Raw genomic sequence first — 13140 nt, forward strand, 5'->3', positions numbered from 1 at the left:
CAAACTCATGCGAAATAGAAATATTTGGATAAGAGCCATTATGGTGACCATTTTTGGTTTCCTTATTCATTGTTATAGAGAAATAAATGAAAAAGTGAATCTTTTCATATCGGTAATAAAATAGTTATAGTCCAGTAATTTTAGGTTTTACCTGCGGAAAAATTCCTACTGGGCTGAATTTTGGTATACAGCTTAATGAAGGCTTTGTTATGAAGATGTGAAAAATCGACATTGATATCGTGTCCGCGTTAAGAGTTATAGGGGTCAAAAGGTCACAAAAACTTTTTCACGATTTTCAGCAAAACGGTAAGTCTTATCAAAAAATTTTCAATGCAAGAATTGTAGACCAGATTATTATATATAGGTTTCTTAGGTATAACGATTCAAAAAGTTGAAGTTTAGTTGTAATCGTCATAATCCAAACCGTTTTGCTGAGAATCGTGAAAACCAGTTTTTGTGACCTTTTGACCCCTATAACTCTTAACGCGGACACGATATCAATGTCGATTTTTCACATCTTCATAACAAAGCCGTCATTAAGCTGTATACCAAAATTCAGCCCAGTAGGAATTTTTCCGCAGATTGGGCTTAAAAATGACTAAAATGACTGGGCTATTATATAAAAAATGGTTTACTGACCAATTTGGAGTTCATATTGAAATAAGATTTTTTATCTTAGTTCAAAACAAAGCTAATTCTCCTAACTTTTGAGAAAAAGCCAAGAGGATTGATTAAAAAACCTCTAAGAAAAACCGAATTTTTCAGATATTTTTTTCTGCTCCAGAAAAAATTGATCTTGAGTAAAATGTTATTCTCTTTCATCTTGTCAATAATGATATGGTTTGACAAACAGTATATAATATTATTAAGTGTTATTAAATATTTTTTTACAAGATAAAAAAACAGAGAATAACCAAAAATAATAACTTTGAAAAAAAAAACACACAAATGGTCACCATATTCTTTAACATAGTGCAACTCATCAGGAAGTTAAATCGAAGCCCTAAGGAAGCTCTAGTTTCAACTAGTCCAAATTTGAAACTTTTTTTTTATATACCTGAGGAGCTCGATGCGTAAGGTACCGGACTATCAATCAGGATGTACGAGGTTCAAATCCCGCAAAATGCGTCAAGTAAGTAAGAAGTTTTTTTCTCAATATAATTGTGTTTGGACATTTAATTTCAGAAGCAAAACTTGGGACAGCAAAGAAGAAAATTAAAAAATAAAATGTAATATACCTACAAAAATAAAAAAAAAATAAAAATGAAAACAAAAAAAATATTTTGTTTTCTTTATTCTATTTGGGATATACCTCGTTTAGACTTTCACTATCCCTCGACAAGTCTGCTCAAAGTTTCTAAATAAAAATAAAAGCCTGCAACAATAATACAAATTTTCAAATTTTGAATGTTGCTTGTTTGTATAAGGCATTAAAGACATGTTATGAGTCTCTCCAATCAACTTGCATATGACTCTTCTCTATGGTCGTATACAAGCAATATTTCTAAAATCGAAACAGCTTCGTTAGACCCTTGTGTAATTGATAAATTGTTAGTTGGGAAGTGCTGGGCGAACAACTGCAGTATAGAGCTTTCGTTTCAAATTAGGGGGCATTTTTCTATCACAAAAAATGGCAGAGTTTTCTCGCCACTTCATCCACCCTACACTTATGCGATGGTTGATGTCGTTATCACAAGACGCGTTGTTGTTGAACATAGATCCAAGATACATATTTTAACGTTTGGGTACAATTGTTCCATTCAAATAGATGTCCGGAATAGGGCCGCCTGGATCAGAAAATGGACAACATAGATATTCTGTTTTTTTCGCGCTAATGCGGTATCCACTTCCCCCTAGAACATCCACCCATACATCAAGTGCTCGTTGCAAGGATATTGGATCTTCACTTAAGATGGCTCCATCATCAGCAAAGAATAACTGATTCACTTTCGGATCCGTCACTTTTCCTTCAAGCTGAAAGTCAAGGAGCGTGATAAAGAGCAAAGGACTCAGGACGCTTCCCTGGTGCACACCGACTTTAATTGGGAACTCTTCGGTGACTCCTGCGGGCATTCTACCTTCGTTTTTACTTCCTCGTTTATGTCCATGATCATCCGCACGTAGGTTTCCGGAACCCCTTGCTGTCTCAAGGACACCCTTATCAGATCTCGTGGTTGTCTATCGAATGAATTTTCGAAATCAACTACCACAATATGCAAATCCCTTGAGGAATCACGGTGTTTTTCCATTCGGATTCTTAAACACTGTATGGTAGGGCTGTAAAAGTAACGACAAAATGAGTACCCGCATGTATACGTTACTTTTGGTTCTAGTACCCGCATCAACGATATCGTTACTCATTACTTTCGTTACTTTAGGTATATTTCGTATGTTTCGCATGTTTCGCATGTTTCGTATGTTTCGTATGCTTCGTATGCTTCGTATATTTCGTATATTTCGTATGTTTCGTATATTTCGTATATTTCCTACATTTGGTATTTTTGTTATGTCTCACGATTTACGTTAAGAACTTATTATTTTGGTTGTTTTTTTTTTTTTAATATACATATATTAAAAGTAAAAACGACATTAAAAATTTAATAATGCAAGATTTTGAATTACAAGAAATCTTTTTTAAAATGGTATACAAATATTCTCTAGCTCAACTAGCTTAGCAAAGAGTAAAGTTTTCAAGAATCTGCTTTCAATATCAGATTTTCGATGTACCTAAAAGTAATTTTTTTTTTTAAGATATGAATGTGCCGGTGCTGAATAAAGTTTTTACCAGATATAGTTAAATAGAATCATAACTAACATAATTAAGAAACCAAACAATTCAAGATTCAAATAAGAATATACGAACACGCCCATGTTTCGTTTCCTCCCGATCCAAACTTAAAAATTGTCATTGCAGCCAACCTAAAATAAAAAACCATTCAATCATTTCACTCAATCACATTCATTCCATATTCTCATTCAAAGTTGTCGTCACTCATGTCAGAAACCACCTCACCACACACAAGCACGAAAGTAGTACCTTCTTGAAATCAAAAGAAAAAAAAAACAAAAACTTTAAACCACGAATAAAACCAAAATTGTAATTATTTGTTTGAATCAAACTAAAGAATAAAATAAATTAAACAAATCAAACAAAGGAAAAGAAAAATTCTTTTTATTAATTACAAAAGGAAAAAAGGAGAAAACAGAATACAAGTACGGCTACGCCCCAACAGATGCAGTGTACCATTTTGTTTTTGTTTCACATTTCGTATACCTATCCAAATTGGTATTCTAATTGGAATGTATCTACACTACACTCAAACACACTTTCACATAATTCACTCCACACGCACATGTCCATAAAAAACAGGGACGAAAGAGAAAGAAACAGAATTCTTATTTACCCCTTTTGATAAACATACACAAAAACAGAACAACAAAATCATAAAATACATAAATGATGATACCGAACCGACACGAGATGCGAAATAATGCGCACACGACAAATGCAGTGTACCATTTTGTTTTCGTTTCGCATTTCCAAATTGGTATTGGAATTGGAGTATCGTCGTTACTCGTATGTTCCGTATTTTTCGTATGTTTCGCACGTTTCGCACGTTTCGTATGTTTCGCATGTTTCGTTACTTGTTCAGTACTAGTAACGAAACATACGAGTAACGAAATTATTTGGGCAGTAACGTTTCGTTACTCGTTACTGAAGTGAATACCCGCATTTAAGTAACGAATACATACGGTTTGCTACAGCTCTACTGTATGGCATCTGTGGTTGATTTACCCGAGACAAACCCACACTGGTCATCAGACAGCCGTATTATTTTTCGTAGTCGGCCATCCAAAATCCGCTCAACGATCTTCATGGTGTGTGACATCAGCTGAATCGATCGGTTGTTATCACAGTTTCGGGTGCCCCCCTTTCCTTTGTAGATTGGAAGAAGGTAGTTTTCTCTCCACTTATTTGGCATTTGGTCACCGCTAATGAGTTTGGAGATTGAATCGTGAGCCATTTAGACCCAATGTCCCCCATCTTCTTCCAGAACTCAGAGGGTATTTCGTCTTGGCCAATGGCTTTTCCATTCTTGGAATTTTTCACCGCCACGCTAACTTCTTCGACTGTAAGGTCGGGTACTTCTTCTAAATTAGGTTCGGCTGTTGGAAAGTATATCCTGGGAAATTGCTCATTTAGGAATTCGTCACAATGTGAAGAATTTCGTCGTCATTCACAAGAAGTAGGCCTTGAGTATCGTTAATGAACTTTGGTGAGCGAATTTCCTGGGCATTCGTTCTCCTTTGTGCGGCAATTTTGAAGATGGCTGCACCCTTGTTCAGCATAGCATGTCGCAGTTCCTGGAGAGCCTGGTTTGCATCAGCAGCTAGATCAGATATTTTCCCAAGCTCGAGATACATGCTTTCCGTACTCTCTGCTTTATGCTGGGCGCATTTCTTCTTTGCTTCCTTCTTGTAGCGCTCATCTCTATTATGAGGTGGGCATTTGGACCCAGCTTGGAAAGCGGTCTTTTTGCTTGATATCACTGCTTTGACTTCATCGCTCCACCACCATGTTTCTTTTTCCCGTTGGTAGTTTTCTTTAGATGTTCCTAGCAGTGACCTCGCCTTCACCAAGCAAGTTCTTTGCAAAGAGTCTCACATATTTTGTACTCTGCACTCTTCGTTTTGTAGTCTGCTGATGGTTTCGCACAGATAATTTCTCATAACAGAGATGAATGCATTAACTTTTTCTTTGTCCAAGTTCACGGAGAAAACAGACCAAATAGAATTAAGCGGATCGCACCTTAATTTAAGCGGATTTCTGCATGGTTTTTTGCTAAGATGACTTTCACCTTAAATTAAGGTGACATCACCTTAAATTAAAGTGACAAGTCACATTATCTTGAATGCGCAAATTAAAAAAAAAACTGGCAGCCACCGGGGATCGAACTTACAACTGTTGGGTTACTAGGCCAGTGCCTTGCCACTGTGCTATTTCACTGTTGGAAATGAGTATGATAAACTGTAACTAAGGCTAAAGTGTGGCTATAATTTTAAAAATTTTATTTTGGTCTGTTATTTTAAGATGCACATTTACATTAAAATAAGATGAAGTTCACATTAAATTTAACTGAGTTTAAGTGGAATTACTTTATTATAAGCGGATATCACCTTATTTTAAGGTGGTGAAATTTAATGTGTGCATCATCTTATTTGAAGGCCGTGTGTGAATTGCGTTAAATAGTTAACCCCGTGTAAAATTTTTGACACTATTGGGGGTAATTAGTAGCCACAGACTAATCCGCTTCGACCTGTCGACCATGGGAGGCCCTTCTGCGAAAACAAGTTTCGCGATCGCATAGCTCTTAGCTTCATAGTAGTAGTCACCGTAAGCCCATTCGCCACGACAAGGCTTACCCCCATGGATGTTTTTTTTTTTTTTTTTTTTTTTTTTTTTTTTAACATTATTTTTTTTAATGTTGAAATGTAGCAAAACAAAAAAAATTATTGTAAGTATAATAATTCTGTACCCTAAGTTTGCAATGTAATAGTGGTCAACAGTTTTATTAGGGTCTTAGGTTTAATAGGTAATATGTAAAAAAAATTATACTATCGTTCGTCTTTGGCTCGCTCAAATCGGTTGAAGTTGTAAGGAAAAAAACCATTTTATATGAAAAAAATGATTTTTTTCTTCGCATATTATTTCGCAGCTTCTTTACTAAGTGTTTAATTCCAACAAATATAAGCTTAAAAGTTTTTTGTTATAAAGATATGTATTTAATATATTTGTCTTTGTATTCAAACAGCGCAATTAAAAAAAAAAAAAAACATTTATTTAAAAAATCTCTAAAAATTCAAATTTCTTCGATTTCTTCCTATATTTTGAGCGAGCCAAAGATATTAATTAAAATCAAAATTGTAAACGCAGGATTTTTTTTGGTAAGTAATGCAACTTTTAAAAGCTATTACATTTGAAAATTCCATACTTTACCATTTTGACACACCCTAATGTGTATGTCTCTCAAGTTAGCAGAGCAATCAGCAGAACATATGTTTTGTTATTGCATCTTAAGCCTAGTACCTACGCAGATCGGGAATTTTATTTCTCATACAAATTTTTTCTCGGGACAAATTTTGTGTTGAATATTTTTCCAAGCAGTAGGTACGCAGTTCACGCGCAAAATTTAAATATTTGGAGCCGCTGTAAAGAAAAAGTCTCCACTTAATTTTGGGCGGACAAATAATGTTCGAAGAATTATTCTGCCGGCAAAAATTGTGACAAGGAAAAAAATAAAGCAAAATTGAAAAAAATTCAAACAAAATTAAGGTGCACTCTTTAATAAAATACTTGAAAAGTGAAGACGAAGCAAATACAGCTCGGAATCAAATCAAAAACAAAAAAAAATTAATTTAATTTGAAAGAAAAGAAAAAACTTGATAGAAAAATAAATTGCCCTATTGTTGCCACTCCCTATGTGATTGGCACCTACATATTTTTATTTTTTTGTTAAAAAATTCACTCTTCCCGCCTTTTTTGGCATATTCTTACCAAACGAGATATTGATAATAACAAAAAAAAAGTAATTAATTAAAGTATTTATAATAGTTTTAAGCTATTAATAATAGTTTTAAGATATACGGAAAAAACTGCGAACTAAAGTTGGTGCTACATTCGCTTAAGGTGCCAATGGCAGTTTACCCTAGGGCCTATGTTATTACTCCAACTTCAAAATTTTGCGCAGGATTAAAAAATGTTTTGTAGAGATGAAAATTGTACAGATAAAAATTTTGCGCAGGATTAAAAAATGTTTTGTAGAGATGAAAATTGTACAGATAAAATTTGTTTTTTCTCGATCTGCGTACTAGGCTTTTAGTGCTAATTAAGTGCCCCAGAATTGAATTAAGTGCTCCACTTTTGGAAAAAATTAATATTCTGGTTTAAAGTTAGCAGAGCAATTACCAGAAAATGCCTTAAACTGCTAGTAGAAAAATCGGGTTTGGTATAATATTTAGGTACTAATTAAGTGCTTAAAAAACAATTAAAAAATTTTTTTTTCCAAAAATAATTTTTTTTTTTGTGATTTTGTCATTTTCCATACAAATTCATGTTCTGCCATCTTGAATTTTGATTTTCTCAAAAAATTCAACTTTTTTCAACAAAATTTGAATTGTATAGTTAAGTGCTCGACTAATTTGAATTAATACCCCATTTTCCGAAAAATATTTTCGTTTTCTATCCAAATTCATGTTCTTCTAACTTGACTTTGTTTCTTTTTCAAAAAAATTCCACTTTTTTTCAAGGAAATTGGACTTAGATGCTCCATTTTCCGATGAACTTCCCGAGATTAAAAAAAAAAAAAATTGTCATTTTCCATAGAAATTCATGTTCTGCCAGCTTGAATTTTGATTTTCTCAAAAAATTCAACTTTTCAACAAAATTTGAATTGAATAACTAAGTGCTCGACTAATTTGAAAAAAAGTACCCCATTTTCCATTTTCATTAAATAAAATATATTTTCATTTTCTATCCAAATTCATGTTCTGCTAACTTGAATTAGTTTTTTTTTTCAAAAAATTCCACATTTTGGAAAATGACAAAATTCGACTTAAATAATTGAATGTTCGACTAATTTGAATTAAGTTCTCCATTTTCTCGAAAAATTAGTCGAGTACTTAATTATTCAATTCGAATTTTGTCGGAAAAAATTAAATTTTTGAGAAAATCAAAATTCAACCTAGCAGAACACGAATTTGTATGGAAAATATGATTTTTTTTTTGAAAATCTCGAAAGCACTTAATTTAAATTAGTCGAACATTCAATTTATTTAAGTCGAATTTTCTCGAAAAAAGTGGTATTTTTTGAGAAAATCAAATTTCAAGCTAGCAGAACACGAATTAAAATTATTTGTATGGAAAACAAAAATATTTTTTTCAGTGAAAATCTCGAAAAATGGAGCACTAAAATGAAATTTGTCGAACATTCAATTATTATCTAACTCCAATTTCCTCGAAAAAAGTGGAATTTTTTGAAAAAAAAAAACAAATTCAAGTAAGCAGAACATGAATTTGTATATATGGAAAATGAAAATATTTTTTCTTAATGCAAAATTTCGGAAAATTATTCGGAAAATGGGGTACTTAACTTAAATTTTTTCGAAAATCACAGAAAAAAAATTATTCTTGGAAAAAAACTTTTTTTGGATTTTTTTTTAATTCGTAGAGCACTTAATTAGCACCTAAATACTATATTAAACCTGATTTTTCTATTAGCATTTTAAGACATTTTCTGGTAATTGCTCTGCTTACTTTAAATCAAGTTAGCAGAACATTAATTTTTTCTAAAAGTAGTGGAGTACCTACTTAATTTAATTTTGGGGCACTAAATTAGCACTAAAAGATCCAATAACAAAACCAAAACATATATTCTGCTGACCTTGCTCTGCTAACTTGAGGGACATTGTTTGTGTCTTCTAATTCCAATTTTGTATAGTTAAAGTTGAGGTTTTCATAAGAGAAAACAAAAAATTTGTTTGGACCAAAAGGTACAAGGTTTGGTTAGACATTTTTCATAAGTCTCTTTAACTTTAACTGTTTTTGTATGCCTACAGAAACGCATTTAAACGTCTTTGATCATTTACTAAAGTACCATCCAAACTAACAGAGTTCCTGTTTTAGAGACTTTGAACCTATAGCTATTCAGTGGAATTTTCAAAAGTTTAGTGACAAACATTTTTTGATAGCTGATGTAGTAAGCTCTGAAACAGGCTAAAGAAATAAACTAAAAATACAGACAGTGCCGGTTTAAGCACTACCGGCGCCCCTGGGCAAGATTGCAAGTGGCGCCTCTAAAAAAAATTCATCTAAAAACAATTTTTTTAAATTACGAAAAAAAGCAATAGCAGATTATTCTTACCTCTCATATACTTGTTAATGCATTTATTAAAAATGTGCAGTGTATTAACTTAAAAAGGTTAACTTAAAAAAAATTAATTATTCATGTCATTTAGGCTCAATTGACAAGACTACCTTTATCTCTGACTTTTTTGTTTAAACACATTTAAAGATTAGGTACAGTTGGTTTTATTTGAACAATATTTTTTCAAAAACTTTTTCAACTAGGTACATTAATGTCGTTTTCGATTGGAATCACTCAATGATTCACTCATTCTGAAATCCAATAAAAAACTTTGAATCGCTTCCACCCAATTCTAAAATTTAATATCTGTATTGGTGAAAAATCAAATATTTTGTTTTTGTTTTTTCACTAGGAGAATAAAAAACTTGCAGCACGCTTCTTAATGATTCCAGGCGCTTCCGGACTGCCAATCGAAAACAACATACCTTTATAAGTATAAGGTTTGTTGTCAAGCGTTTTTTGTAGCTCCTTTTTCAACCAGAGTTATTTCCTCTGTGTTCGATGTTCGCTGATGAAACTAAAGCTCTGAGGTGTTCGATGTAAAATGAAAACCCGAGAAACTCTGATTTTTTAACAGTTAATTGAAATGACTTAGAGTGCTCTGGAGGGGGGAGAGGGTTTTCTGGATTTTGGGCTTTCTGGATTTTTAATTTCGGGATTCTGTCCGTCTCCCTTCTCTTTCCTTATTCATTATTATAGGGGCACCTTTGCAAAAATTAAATTGGTAGGAGGAATATTAGGATTGCTTTAGTCTTTCAAAAGAAAGATGAACGAAGATTTTGGACACCATTGTCCTTCCGGAAGCCAAATAAATTAACCCAAAATTGGGGGGCGCCTTCATTTAGGACAAACAATACGAGCGCCGTTGAAAATGTAAAATAGAAACAAATTGGGGCGCCTTTGTGAATGTAAAAAAAAATAAAACATCGATTGGAAAGACTTCGTTATTTATATAACTTTTGTAAAAGTTCGGGGCGCCTGCGGCGCCCCTCAATTCTTGCGCCCCTGGGCGACGGCCCAGGCTGCCCCCCCCTAAAACCGGCTCTGGGGGTGAGGTTTGGTTCAGAAATCGCTTACATACCAGTGGTGGTCAAACATTAGATCAGAAATACAGAGAACACGAAGACACGTGGTACTCCGCGAAAAGTTAATGAAAGACTGCGAAATTTCACAAAGTTTTTTTTTTTAATCAAACTTAGCTTTTTTCTTCAACCAAACGCAAAATCAAATGTGCCCCGGTGTCAAATGTAGCCCCGCTTACCCTATCTAAAATTAGCAATATTTGCACTATAAAAAAGGTGCCTTTTGGCGTCTGTAAGTTTGAGCAAGTTCAGTTGAGACACCGAAGAGTTACGGTAAATTTTGTGATTTTTCATCTTAACTTTTTCTTTTTTTATAATAGAAAGTGAATATTCAAAAGTATTTTCTGCGAAAGGAGTCATAAAGATAAATTTTAAAAAAAATAATGCGGAACATCAAATATGATATGGCCCATGAGCCAGATTGGAAACTCTGGTAGCTTAAAAAAAGTGAAAAAAGAAGTTCACCGTTAAATCTTCCAAAGAGCTAAGCGACATGCACCAAATAATTATGTAGGTGATGATTCTGAGAAAGATTACTTTGCAGATAGTATTTGTACTTCCTACCTGCAACTGTTTTCGTTCCAAACCAAAATATTGTTGGATTAAGTGCAATATGTGCACGAAATGGTACCAATCCAAAATATTGTTGTTAAATGTTTCTTCAAAACTTATTATCTTTTGTTCAATAATTTTTATTTTTTTTATTATAATGAGAGTTCCTACAGTCAACAATTAACTTAATGAATAAAGACTTTATTTTAATTAAAAGTCGTTTTTTATTGGTTTTTAAGATAATCAAACACTAAAGGGGCGGTCTTGCCCCCACTTCCCCTACATAATGCAAATAAACAAACCAATTTGGTGTTTTATTTTAATTTTGTTGTTGGTGTTGTCAGTAAGAAGTGGTTTGACTTTTAAAACTTAAAAATATTTTTTTGATTTACGTTAATTAATTTTTCAGTTATTAAAGAATGCAAAAAAATGCATTTTTTTGTAATAATTAATCATCGTTTACTTTCGCCAGCTCCAGTAAAAACTGGAATCACCTAAACAACAATTCAAACAACCTCATTTGCAAGAATTTAGTCAATTATCACTGTGTTCATTTGTACATACCTGAGAAAAAATATGGCAGATTATTTTCGCTATCTATAAAAAACCATAACCACCAAATAACCACCGCATTTTTGTGTACTTTAAGATAATTTAAAAAATACTTAGCAAAAAATTCCATTTACGCATGTAATAAAAACAAATTAAAATCTCTTCACCTGATAAAATCTGTCAAACGAAAAAAATACTTAGCAAAAAATTCCATTTACGCATGTAATAAAAACAAATTAAAATCTCTTCACCTGATAAAATCTGTCAAACGAATTATCTGGAGGAGAACAATTTCAAATAATTCGTCAGATGTCAACGTTAATGTCGGAAAAGTCCTTAGCGTCCATTTGCCTAAAGACCGCCATCATCGAACTCATTTGTTTGCTTAATTTTATATCGCGCTTGATGCAGTATTAGCCCTGTTCCATTGGAGGTGGTAGTCTACTAAATAGTGTATGTTTTGGTTAATCTAGTACTATCATCTACTCATGCTCTTCTTCCCGAGTAGATACGATTTGTATGGAAAACGTTGAAAGTGCGTTCCATTGAAAATCGCTAGTAAACTACTGGAACTGGTAGTACTTTGCCACCTCCAAAAGGAACCAGGATATTACTCTGCTCGTATGCACTATGTTTCTTTTTAGAGCAACGAGATCTTTGTGGAACTGGGGATGTGGCAGAACTTGATGGAGGACATGAAAATTCCGTGGACGAAGCACAAGTAAGAAGGGGATGGAATCAAATCAGATTCATTTGGTTCTGCTGGTGAAGAAAGTGCCAGTGAAACTGCACCCACCGAACTTCCCAAAACATATGGGGGATGGTAGTTGTGCTTTTTCTCAGCATAATGTAGTTTTTAAAAAGCTAAATATTGTTTTTTTTTTAACTTCTTTCCATAATGTAAGTAAATAAGTAATTCATTTAATTTACACATTAACAACTAAATTACAAAAATGAATTTAAAAGCTATGGCTACGCCGTAAGCCTGGTTAGCAAATTTTTTAAACATGTATTTGAATATAAAAATTAGTATTTTATTTGTTTTTTATGTTGAACTTTATAATTATTTTATTTGTTAATTTTTGATTGTTCAATTGTTTAAATGTCTAAAAAACTTTTTAGAAAATAGTTCATCTTTTTTAATAATATTTTAAGGTAATTTATTTTTTAATTCAAATTATTTGTTTATATAATGTTAATTAAAACGCATTGTCATTATTTTTTAGACCCTGAAGATGAGGCAAGTAAGACCTCGAAATATATAGGCCAAAAATAAATAATTTTCTAGAATATAAAGATGCGTTTTTAATTTAATATGAACTTAAAGAAGCAAAACAAAGAAGGTAACAAATAAAAATTAATTTTCAAACAAAAATTTAGAAAAACATTAATAATACATTCAAATAAGGAGAAAAAAGGGGTAAATCTCGGAATGAATGTTAGTAGAAATTTTTTTTGCTCAATATCTTCCTTTTGCCATTCTATAACATATCTCAAAAGTCTAGAAAAATCTCATGTCCGCTTGTCGCGAGTTCAAGGTCTAATCGCGAAATGGAGATTTTCAAAAATAGCAAAAATAGGCTATGGTATTATATACACATATGATACATGATTTCAAAGTATTTTTTAATGCTGATTCCAAAAAATCTAAAATCAAGACAATCTGACGTCTCTGGAAAAAGTTATACCTGTTTTTCATCTGTCAACTCATATTATTATAACAGTTGCAAACTCACTGCCGAAAAACCCTTAACCCTCTACAGCATGAATTAATATTAGCGGACGAACAAATTAAAAAATGCTTTACATGGGTTCTTTGGGTTGTTTCAAAACGGTTTTCATTAAAAAAATTTGTTTAAATTAATTTGTTTAAAAAAATTGTTTATAAGCCAAATTTGGCTTCGTATGCATTAAGGGGTAAGAAATCTTACAAATTTTATTTATTCAGATTATGTAAAAAATACAATTAAAAACATCAAAAAATAAATATTTATCATTTAAAAACAAAATAAAGTAAAAAAATACATTGT

This window comes from Episyrphus balteatus, chromosome 1 (assembly GCF_945859705.1).
Source record: "Episyrphus balteatus chromosome 1, idEpiBalt1.1, whole genome shotgun sequence".
Lineage (NCBI taxonomy): Eukaryota > Metazoa > Arthropoda > Insecta > Diptera > Syrphidae > Episyrphus > Episyrphus balteatus.